This window comes from Apis cerana, linkage group LG5 (genome assembly GCF_029169275.1).
Source record: "Apis cerana isolate GH-2021 linkage group LG5, AcerK_1.0, whole genome shotgun sequence".
NCBI classification, from domain to species: domain Eukaryota; kingdom Metazoa; phylum Arthropoda; class Insecta; order Hymenoptera; family Apidae; genus Apis; species Apis cerana.
In genome coordinates, this window is record NC_083856.1 from 9,084,516 (window position 1) to 9,096,863 (window position 12,348).

Consider the following 12,348-nt stretch of genomic DNA (forward strand, 5'->3'; position numbering starts at 1 on the left):
GATATCGTAACTTAGAAGGGTTGGTGATTTCGACGATATAGACAGATGTGACGCTCGTTAATATTTTTCAAGTCATCTCTCGTTGCGAATCTCGTTGGGAATAATGTCGTAATATCGCTTGGAAAAAATCGGCGGTGCAACAACAACAAATAAGAAATAAATACCTGCTTCTGTTAAAATTGAAAATGCAAAATGTTCGATCGAGTTATTAAGAATCGTTTCGAACGGAACAAACGATTCGATTCGCAGGTACATAATTGTAAAAGAATTAAAATCGTTTACGATGTTGCTTTTCCGCATCGTTGATTGCAACTTAACCCATTTCGCCGACCGTCTTTTATTTCTCGCCGCTTCAATCGATTCGTTTAAGGGAAACGATTGGAATTTTTTTTCCTCCGTTTTTTTTTTACCCTGCTACAATATTAGAATAAACCTCTGCCAATGATCGTTCAGTTTCAGAAACTACGTGCAATCACCTACGTGGCGCGAAAAATCGTTATTCTAATTCTCGACAGTTCGGAAATAGTAATTCGACAATTTGACGAAAATTCAAAATACCCATTTTTTACCTCTTTCGCTGACGAAATCAATTACGAATTTTTCGCAAGTTAACGCAATAACAAAAAAAAAAATTAAAAATAGAAGAATCTTCTCCAAGAAAGGAAAGGAAAGAGAGAAATGACCCACCGCGTGTAAATAAAATTACCAAGATTCGTACACACACACACACACATATATATCCTTTTAGATACGATTCCATCCATTCGAAATCCATCAACGACACGCGAAGAATCAGCGTTGTACAAGGGTCGAGATGGAGGCCGAATCGAGAGGTGAAATGTCATCGTGGCTCCGGCGAAACGTCGATACCCATATTAATCGAAGCCTCCCTCCGTGCCCCACTCCTTCCCCCTCCATTATGCAGCAGTTATGGGATGGTGCGTCGCGCGATACATAGACAGCCGCGTTACGCCTGAAACGAGCCATAGAAAGCGATTTCCGGAAGCCCTCTCCCCGCCACGGATCGCATTATCGTGGAAGGCAACGCACGCGCGAGCGAGCGAGAGACCTCGTAACGAGTTATTTAACGTTATCATCATCGTATGGAAGCGGCAAACAAGTACGATATAACCCTCCAGCATCGACGAGCATCACCGCGTTATCCACCGTGGTACCCCTCCCGCTATTTATTAGCTAATTGCCTCGCTATTTTTCGCCGATGCTTTTAACCGAGCCTCTGTTACGCCATCCGATGATAACACGAGTGTTGGAGAGGCTAACGGCCAATTCCGACGATAACACCGCCAGTTTCCTTTTCCAAAAAGTGGTTTCCGAACTCGTTGCCATCCATTCCTACCTACCGTTAGTGTAGATTTTTACGCGTGTGTACGTCGATCCTCTTTCGGGAATACGTAAAGTTAGGATAAATTCGGTTATTCACGGCTCGATAACGGAATTCTTATGAATCATCGCGAGGGGAAGAAAATTCTCCGATATCGAGGGTACCAGTTTTCGAAACTGCATCAACCACGCGAACGTTCCATTCGTTTTAAGCGCGGCAGGCGCGCAGCAACGGGAGGGCTCCCCGTGTAACGTACTGCCGCAATTTTCCTAGCTGGATCCCTACTGCTTTCTGCACTGCGACGGTTCCATCTTAGATTGGATGTAGAATGTGTAGATAAAAGGGGAGGGGGGTTGTTGCCGCTCGACGATTCCTCGCCGATACGCCTCGCTTCGTCAGAAACGTCGTTTCCGGCACGCCCGATCAATTTCCGTTCCCCGGGCTACTTTTGCCCGAGTTTAAAACGGCGATCATGCCGCGATAACGAGTGTGACGGCCCTGCAAAAGCTACACCTCCCCCGCGCGTAAAACTTTTCCATAAAAACGGGCCTTTGTAACGCTTTCCCGGATTCGAATCACGCGCGTCTGTCTCTCGTGCGACCCTTGCTTCCGGTTTCGCGTCCGCTTCGTTAAGCCAACTTTTCGCGCGTCCTCACTCTTTTCGAAGCGTATTATTCTACACCCGTGCGTGCACATACATGGTTGGATCTTGGATCGTGGAACGGAAGGTGGTTCGGAAATAGCATTCTTCAAAGTGTCTGCAAGTGTCTTTATAAGCGTTCTAAGTTTCTATTTATATACTGATAATCGTGAGATAAATAATTAAATAAAGCTCGATGCATTAGGCATAGAACGTTTTTACGTAGATATATTAATACTTCAGTTTTCAGTCTTTCAAATGATTATTCCAATAGTCTCATAAATGATTTTACAAATATTCAATTTGTTTTTTATCGCTGTTTGATGTCTGGATTGTCAACGAAGCGTAAGGATAGGTATAGGTCTTAGCAAAGATCCCGCGAGGGTTCTTTTCAACAGTGAAAAGAGTCAGATTAGTTACACGATCACGAGTCATGCGTATTCCATATACCTAAATCTATAAATGAATCGTCGAAAAGAAGCACAATGTATGCAACGATTGACGTGACAAATAACTCGTATTACATGATTTATTGGTATTGAATTTACATAGAATCCCTTTACATTCAGTTACGGTGCCTCGTAATTCCTTGAAGAAAATCGAAGAATTAAACGAAACAAGATATCACGCCCCACTCTTGATCGTTTTCACGGCGAACGTAATGAAAACTGGATATAATATTCCGGTCACAGGTCCGTTTAGTGTCGCGCGGTTGTCGGATCGAATCAATTGGAAACTCCTCCGCGTTTCGAGGGATCCTCTCCTCGAAATTTTCGACGAAGTCGGGGTCGCGGAGTCTTTGCACTAAGAAAACAATAGGAATACTCGATTGGTTTTGACGAATCGCGTTATAAAAAAGGGTGAAAGCTTTTTCTCTCGATCTCGAAAGCCGAAGGTTCGCCTTCGGGGCTGACGCGCAATCAATATTCGGCGAATATCTGCGAGGAAGTTGTCCGTGGGAGATTGATCTTGGCAACTTTTCGCCTTTTGGCAAATCTCGACGACTGTTCCCCTTTTTTTTCGAATTCCTCGAAACCATTGGAATCCTTTCCACTAATGGCCGAATGGGGATGAATCGGACCCTCTCGCGAGAATTCTTTTCAACGCTTTTCAAAAAATTGGACGAATAGCCGAGTATCCTGGCTGTAAAACGATCGTTGAAAATTACGGTCGACAAGTGCGTTTTCACCTGTGAGCGGCCTCTCTCAGAAGTCCCCTGGCCCAGTTTAGAGTCGAGATTCGTATTCATCGATCGTTTATTCATCGACGTTTGTCGGCGAATTCGTTCCGAGGCAGCCAACGGTTTCACAAAGACGAGCCGATGGCGGAATGCGTGAAAAACCCCCGTGGTGCAACCCTCTCCCCACCCTCGCCCCTTCTCTCTCCCTCCCTCTTTTCCTGCGCGTGGAAACGAAGACGGACGGGCTACCTGCGGCTACCCGTCCCCCGCGAGCACGTAAATACGATTACGCCGCGTTGCGTGACCCTCGAATCACCGCCCTCCCCGACGCGTTTGTCCTCCACGCGTCCTCCCTTCTTCCCTTTTCTCGCATCACCAGGAGGACCATTTACAGCGGCCGCTCGATTCGCCCAAGTCGCCTTTGAAGTTGGATCCAGACCGAAGGCCGGATGGAGTCGGTGAAAGATTGATTCCCGGCTCCTCCCTCAACCTCCACCCCTGCCTGGTACTGTGGATGCGCCCCAGCCGCGGTACTTCCGTGCTTTCTCATTCCTCCTTCGTTCCTTGTTGATCGTCGCGTCAAGTTTTCTGTATGGTGGTGTTTATCGTGATACAAATACGAAACGGACGCTCGGCTTTAATTGGCTTCTATCATTACGTATATATATATGTATTTATATATGTATATATATATGTGTGTATATATTATATGTACGATTTACGAGAATCGGCGCGACTTTATTGTTTGCGCGTAACGAACGAATGCCGGGCAAATAACGCGTATTTGTCCGGGGAAAATAGAGGCTGGAAATATAATCGAAAATCTGCCCATCCCCGTTCCCCGGATGAGTTAACGGTGCCGCAATAATGGCTTGGAGCATAATTACAACGTGTTTGCACGCGTTTGCCTCTGTGTAATATCTCTGTTTGCTAATCTCTTTTAATTACGTTTCCGTTTCGATCGCCTTTTAATCACTTCGAGACGAGAGAACGTATTTGTGGGACGCGTCGATTTCTGAAAGGAAGATACCCGAAGAAGAAGAAGAAAAAGAATAGCATCGATCGAAGTTATTTCTTTCGAAAGAAAATTTTAATTTTTCAGCTTTGATGAGTGACTGGATCGGAGAAGTTTGGGGCCAATATTATAATATTTGTTGTGTATTGCATCTTTTGTGCGTTTTACGACAAGTTTAAACGAACATTTAATCCGAATAAAAGTTTACGGCACAACATTGGGAAAAACAGGTCGTCCATGAAGGGAATATAAGTTTTTTATTTTCTAAATTTATTCCGACGAACAATACTGATTCATTACAGGAAGTTACAATTTTTATTATTGAATTATCGATTGAATATTCGATCTTGTTGCACTCTTATTTACAATTTTTATATATATATCATAACTTCTGACTGAATACGAATTGTTTCCCTTTTGTGATGCCTTTCGAGAGACTTTCCAATCCTGTGCAACAATTTCAAGCTGTGCGAGAAGCATCGTTCGCTTACTTTTTGCATTCCAGCTTAGGAAAAACAAAGACTGAAATCTTAAAATAATCTTATACCCGATTTATACCCGAGAAAATGTTGAATTTAGAAAAAAAGGGGGAGAGGAAACGAACTTATTCGCACGCCTGATCGCTTGTACGCGTTTCGAGGCAGATGCTCGAAGGAGAGGCCGCCGTTGAATATAATCCCTCGATCCCTCGGCGTGGCGATACAGAGATTACAAAGAGGGGTTGGTGGCGAACGAACACAAGCGGCCGGCCAAAATGACAACTCCGCGGCCGTGAGCCGCAAGTGCCGTTTAGAGGCGGAGACGTCGCTTCTCTCCGCTCCTCGGGGCACAAGTTTGCCCCGAATGCAACTTCCCTCATCCGAGCCCTTATCTTTCCGCGCGAGATACAGCCTCCAACCCCCACGACTAACGATCCGACCAACTTCGTAAACTTTGCATCCGTTCGCCAAGTCGGCCGCGACCCTCCTCTCCTCCCCTTCCAACCCGAGGAGGAATAATCTCGCGACTTCGTTCACGAGTCGGGCGAGGCTTAGCCAAAATTCAGGCCACGGGTCTTTCCTGAACGCGCGGCTTCCCTGGTTATGTCTCGCGAGTTTGACGCCCCAACTTTGATAATGCGAATGTATATATATATGTATATGTTCCGCTTATCAATTGGGGTGACGGTGGAAATTCCACGAAATGTTGAATTCGATTCGTTAATGAATTATTGGAGGAAGAAGATAAGATTAGGAGAGCGTGCTAATTTTTTCTCTCTCTCTTTTTCTTGAAACAGTTCCTTTCTCAACGCGAGGAGAGAAAGAGATATTGTACAAAAAATTAGTGAAATTCGTTATGCGTGTTTGAAGAGAGGAGATCTTTCGTGCAGAGAAAATACATTCCTGACAAAGCGAGAATAAATGAAGCATCGGATTAATTAAAAATTAACTCGTCTCGGCCATTTCTATTTAAAAAGGGGTAAAGCAGCTAAACATTGGCCCGTACGAAAAACGAAACCCTATTCACTCGGACACCCTTAACGGGGTGAAAGGGAGAGAGAGAGAAAAAAAAGGAAGAAGCGGGGAAAAAAGGCGGACAAGTCATGGCGGCCTCGCGACAACGGTTACTTCGATTTTCGGAATGAAACGAGCCCACCCTCCTTTTTCCCTCCTCCTTTCCCCCTCTCTCTCCCTCTGTCGTATTCACGTGGCGCGGGCAAAAGAAAAAAAAAGAGGATCGAAGTGTAAAAGCTGGCGTGCGAGTTTCAAAAGAATCCCTCTTTTAATTCGACTCGTTCGGATCCGGTTGTCGGAGAGTGCGCTTCTGTGTACGCGGAGGAGACGCGCACTCGATAACGTTTCGCCTCGGACAGAGCGGACGCTTGCGCGTATAGTTTGAGCGGAAAGTTTACCTTTTCCACGGGAAAAATGGCGGACGGAGTCGCGCCACGCTTTTCGGGCAAGGATTTCGGGTTTCTGGGAAGTAAGGATGAAATATTCGAATGTTCGAAGGTAGATGGAAAGTTTCCCTCGTTGCGATAAACTTCGTTCGTGTTCGGGAAGGATGGGATTGAGAACAACGTGGAATTTTTGAAATCTCTTTTGAAATTTATTATTTAAGCGTAGTTTATAAGAAGCGTTAGTAGTATGCCACGATTAATTTTTGGGAATAAAGGGACAAGACGGATATTTGGCAGATTAATTCTTTATTTCGTATCGAGTCAAATTCTTCGTCACGGTATCCTCTTCGTTTCTTCGCGTTATTCGAATTTCTTCCTCTTCGATAATTTTTTGTCACTACACGTTCACACGTTTCACGTTTTCATACTCGTTCGGATAGCGACTTGGATAACAACTCGCACGTTGACGCGACGGTCCGCACGTTGAACGTTGAAGTTTCGCCATTTCTCGATACATTCCAATCCAAGTAGTTTCGAAGTAGTTCCTTTTTTTATTCGCATCTCACCATCTCTGATGCATAAAAAGAAACCACGTTTCTCTCGAGGGATGGTTACTCTCGTTTACTTTCGAAGGGCTTTCTTTCCACGTTCTCGTATGAATATTTAAATGATCGACCGCTCTTTCCAAGTATCATGGAGGCTTTTATCGCGGGGGAGGAACAGGGGAGGAACATTGATTCCTTGCAGAAAACGCCGAACGTTGCTCGAAAATAAATTCGGTCGCGTCTCGAAGATCGGCTGCCTGTCTCTCACTTTTCGAAACGGCTGTCTCCCGAACGAAAGCTTTTCATTCGCGGCGATAGGGAAGATATTACCGGAATGTGACGGCGCGGAAACCTAGGGGGAATATGAATTATAACGCTGGCAAAAATTCTCCGCTTAATAACGCGTTAAAACCGGAAGGAAGTGTTCAGGAAACTCTCCTCCGCGCCAATTTTCGAGCGGCGCGGACTCGGCTTCGAAAATAACCATGGCCAAAAAACCGGCGGCTTTTCGTCTCTATGAATCGTAAATTAACCGGGCCCGGCCACCACTCCCCCGCTACTTTCATCTCGATAAAAGCGTAGATGAAGCTTCGAATAAAAAAAAAAGAAAGACAAAAGATTATATATCCTGTAAACCGGATTTTCGAAAAGATCTTCTGGAATGGAGGGATATAGGGACACGATGAATTTTCAAATTGTGAATCAAAAAGGATTGTATTTTTTACCATTGTTTTTATAAAGTAAAAAGAAATAGAATTTTTAGAATTTCTAGAATTAGGAATTAGAATTCCTTCAAATTTTATGGAATTGAAATATTTTTGTATATTTAGCGTTTATTTTGTTATCATCTACGTATCATAATTCTGTACGACGTACAGAAAGTATTGAGTAAACGATTTGTTGCAAAAGTCTATGGTTTTATATATCTTTCCCAAGATATACGAAATATTTTTGCATTTTTGATTAATAAATTCTATTAAAGGAAAAGAAATTTACTATGTATTTATATATATATATATATCAACTAAACACTTTGAGTAAGCGTTTCTCAAGATCGAGAAAACAAAGCGCAACAAACGAATCGGATCGAGTTTCAATTTGTTCCTGTAATCAAGTCTGCTCGTTACCATTTCCCCGATTTTCCTCGACCCAAGAATACCTTCTCTTTCATCCTTTTCTCCATTCCACTCTTCCCTTCCCTTCCATCCTCATCCTATTCCTCTCTCGTATATAGGCGCGAATCGATTAACCGGTGATTTCGGTTTAACGAGATCGATCTCCCACGATTTTCCTGAAAACCTTCGAGACGAAAGAAATCAGATTGGAAGCTTATCGATTCGAAAAGAGTCGAGACTTAATTATCGATTTTAGAAATCTTATTCTTGTGTACTCGCCGAGGGGTTTCAGAGTGCGTTTCAATTTATCAATTTATCACCTACACGTCACACTTTCGTCGCCTCGATGATTCGTAGGTGGCCGATCGATCGCCGATGAGTTCGATTCCCATCATTTGCGAGCGTATATCTATACGCCGTGATTAAATCGTTAACCGGTCGCGCTACGTGCAATTAAGCACAGCCTGGTTTACAGGATGAATTATGCCAGGTTCCCAGGGACGAGCCTCTGTAACAAATCCGTTTTTAAAGGCGGAATTTGATAAATGCCACGGCAAATTTCGCAGACACGCCACGCGAAATCCGATTAATCACCACGGCCACGTTTGAAAATCGTTCGGTCCAGCTCGTTATCTGGCTAGCCGGTTTGATCGTTTCAATCTGAAAGTGTTGCGATCGAGTATGCAGATCGTGAGATCATTTTCATTTATTATTGGATGATTATTGGACGAGATATGAAATATTTTTTAGGCGAGTATAAAGTACAATTGAAAGTTGAGATTAATTTAGAAAATTGTAATATTGTACGTATGTATATGCAAGCTCGACAGAGTTTGATATGTATATTTTATATATAATTGTAAATAAAAATGTGTATAAATATTATATAAATATATTTTTGTATTTTTCTTTTACAGATGCTGGATTTAGGAGAAATTGAATATGTAAAAGGTAAGTATAAAACAGGTAAGTATGTCAAATTCTATAATTAGATGTAAGTAAAATGATGAAAAAATTAAAAAATTGTTCCTGAAAATATTTAAAGAGGTAAGTATGTGAAAGGTAAGTATAAGGTAAGTATAAGGTAAGTATATTTCACGTGCGACCTCTTCTGAAATTATATTCTCCTGATAGAAAAACCTAAAAATTCAACAAAAATGAACTCTGAAATTCTTAGAAAAATTTCACGTGCCACCTCCTTTCCAGTTATATTTTCCTGTTATAAAAGTCTAATTTTGGAAAAATTTTTCCTGTTTAAAATTTCGACTTTGTATTAGGAGAACATGAGTTAATAGGAGGTCGTCCGAGAAATTTTTCTCGAATTTCGAAACGGAGCAACCGAATAAAATTTTGACCGAAAATTCGACTTTGTATTAGGAGAATATGAGTTGGTAAGAGGTCGTTCGAGAAATTTTTCTCAGAATTTCAAAATTAATCAACCGAATAAAATTTTGGCCGAAAATTCGACTTTGTATTAGGAGAACATGAGTTGGTAGGAGGTCGTCCGACAAATTTTTCTCAGAATTTCGAAGCGGAGCAACCGAATAAAATTTTGGCCGGAAATTCGACTTTGTATTAGGAGAACATGAGTTGGTAAGAGGTCTTTCGAGAAATTTTTCTCGGAATTTCGAAGCGGAGCAACCGAATAAAATTTTGGCCGAAAATTCGACTTTGTATTAGGAGAACATGAGTTGGTAGGAGGTCGTTCGAGAAATTTTTCTCGGAATTTCGAAACGGAGCAACCGAATAAAATTTTGGCCGAAAATTCGACTTTGTATTAGGAGAACATGAGTTGGTAGGAGGTCGTTCGAGAAATTTTTCTCGGAATTTCGAAACGGAGCAACCGAATAAAATTTTGGCCGAAAATTCGACTTTGTATTAGGAGAACATGAGTTGGTAGGAGGTCTTTCGAGAAATTTTTCTCGGAATTTCGAAACGGAGCAACCGAATAAAATTTTGGCCGAAAATTCGACTTTGTATTAGGAGAACATGAGTTGGTAGGAGGTCGTTCGAGAAATTTTTCTCGGAATTTCGAAACGGAGCAATCGAATAAAATTTTGGCCGAAAATTCGACTTTGTATTAGAAGAACATGAGTTGGTAGGAGGTCTTTCGAGAAATTTTTCTCGGAATTTCGAAACGGAGCAACCGAATAAAATTTTGGCCGAAAATTCGACTTTGTATTAGGAGAACATGAGTTGGTAAGAGGTCTTTCGAGAAATTTTTCTCGGAATTTCGAAACGGAGCAACCGAATAAAATTTTGGCCGAAAATTCGACTTTGTATTAGGAGAACATGAGTTGGTAGGAGGTCGTTCGAGAAATTTTTCTCGGAATTTCGAAACGGAGCAACCGAATAAAATTTTGGCCGAAAATTCGACTTTGTATTAGGAGAACATGAGTTGGTAGGAGGTCGTTCGAGAAATTTTTCTCGGAATTTCGAAACGGAGCAACCGAATAAAATTTTGGCCGAAAATTCGACTTTGTATTAGGAGAACATGAGTTGGTAGGAGGTCGTTCGAGAAATTTTTCTCGGAATTTCGAAACGGAGCAATCGAATAAAATTTTGGCCGAAAATTCGACTTTGTATTAGAAGAACATGAGTTGGTAGGAGGTCTTTCGAGAAATTTTTCTCGGAATTTCGAAACGGAGCAATCGAATAAAGTTTTGGCCGAAAATTCGACTTTGTATTAGGAGAACATGAGTTGGTAAGAGGTCTTTCGAGAAATTTTTCTCGGAATTTCGAAACGGAGCAACCGAATAAAATTTTGGCCGAAAATTCGACTTTGTATTAGGAGAACATGAGTTGGTAGGAGGTCGTTCGAGAAATTTTTCTCGGAATTTCGAAACGGAGCAACCGAATAAAATTTTGGCCGAAAATTCGACTTTGTATTAGGAGAACATGAGTTGGTAGGAGGTCGTTCGAGAAATTTTTCTCGGAATTTCGAAACGGAGCAACCGAATAAAATTTTGGCCGAAAATTCGACTTTGTATTAGGAGAACATGAGTTGGTAGGAGGTCGTTCGAGAAATTTTTCTCGGAATTTCGAAACGGAGCAACTGAATAAAATTTTGGCCGAAAATTCGACTTTGTATTAGGAGAATATGAGTTGATAGGAGGTCGTTCGAGAAATTTTTCTCAGAATTTCGAAACGGAGCAACCGAATAAAATTCTGGCCGAAAATTCGACTTTGTATTAGGAGAACATGAGTTGGTAAGAGGTCTTTCGAGAAATTTTTCTCAGAATTTCGAAACGGAGCAACCGAATAAAATTTTGGCCGAAAATTCGACTTTGTATTAGGAGAACATGAGTTGGCAGGAGGTCGTTCGAGAAATTTTTCTCGGAATTTCGAAACGGAGCAACCGAATAAAATTTTGGCCGAAAATTCGACTTTGTATTAGGAGAACATGAGTTGGTAGGAGGTCGTTCGAGAAATTTTTCTCGGAATTTCGAAACGGAGCAACCGAATAAAATTTTGGCCGAAAATTCGACTTTGTATTAGGAGAACATGAGTTAATAGGAGGTCGTCCGACAAATTTTTCTCGGAATTTCGAAACGGACCGAATAAAATTTTGGCCGAAAATTCGACTTTGTATTAGGAGAACATGAGTTAATAGGAGGTCTTTCGAGAAATTTTTCTCGGAATTTCGAAACGGAGCAACCGAATAAAATTTTGGCCGAAAATTCGACTTTGTATTAGGAGAACATGAGTTGGTAAGAGGTCTTTCGAGAAATTTTTCTCGGAATTTCGAAACGGAGCAACCGAATAAAATTTTGGCCGAAAATTCGACTTTGTATTAGGAGAACATGAGTTGGCAGGAGGTCGTTCGAGAAATTTTTCTCGGAATTTCGAAACGGAGCAACCGAATAAAATTTTGGCCGAAAATTCGACTTTGTATTAGGAGAACATGAGTTGGTAGGAGGTCGTTCGAGAAATTTTTCTCGGAATTTCGAAACGGAGCAACCGAATAAAATTTTGGCCGAAAATTCGACTTTGTATTAGGAGAACATGAGTTGGTAGGAGGTCGTTCGAGAAATTTTTCTCGGAATTTCGAAACGGAGCAACCGAATAAAATTTTGGCCGAAAATTCGACTTTGTATTAGGAGAACATGAGTTGGTAGGAGGTCGTTCGAGAAATTTTTCTCGGAATTTCGAAACGGAGCAACCGAATAAAATTTTGGCCGAAAATTCGACTTTGTATTAGGAGAACATGAGTTGGTAGGAGGTCGTTCGAGAAATTTTTCTCGGAATTTCGAAACGGAGCAACCGAATAAAATTTTGGCCGAAAATTCGACTTTGTATTAGGAGAACATGAGTTGGTAGGAGGTCGTTCGAGAAATTTTTCTCGGAATTTCGAAACGGAGCAACCGAATAAAATTTTGGCCGAAAATTCGACTTTGTATTAGGAGAACATGAGTTGGCAGGAGGTCGTTCGAGAAATTTTTCTCGGAATTTCGAAACGGAGCAACCGAATAAAATTTTGGCCGAAAATTCGACTTTGTATTAGGAGAACATGAGTTGGCAGGAGGTCGTTCGAGAAATTTTTCTCGGAATTTCGAAACGGAGCAACCGAATAAAATTTTGGCCGAAAATTCGACTTTGTATTAGGAGAACATGAGTTGGTAGGAGGTCGTT

General features: G+C 41.7%; 1 long non-coding RNA gene across 1 annotated transcript in view; it reads left to right on the top strand.

Annotated features, from left to right (window-relative positions):
• LOC133666094 (uncharacterized) overlaps nucleotides 1-9,000 on the top strand; it is a 118,083-nt gene extending 109,083 nt beyond the window's left edge. The window contains exon 3 of the long non-coding RNA XR_009829710.1: nucleotides 8,634-9,000. This is a non-coding gene — a long non-coding RNA (uncharacterized LOC133666094). The remainder of the gene's footprint in view (nucleotides 1-8,633) is intronic.
• The last annotated feature ends 3,348 nt before the right edge of the window (nucleotides 9,001-12,348 follow it).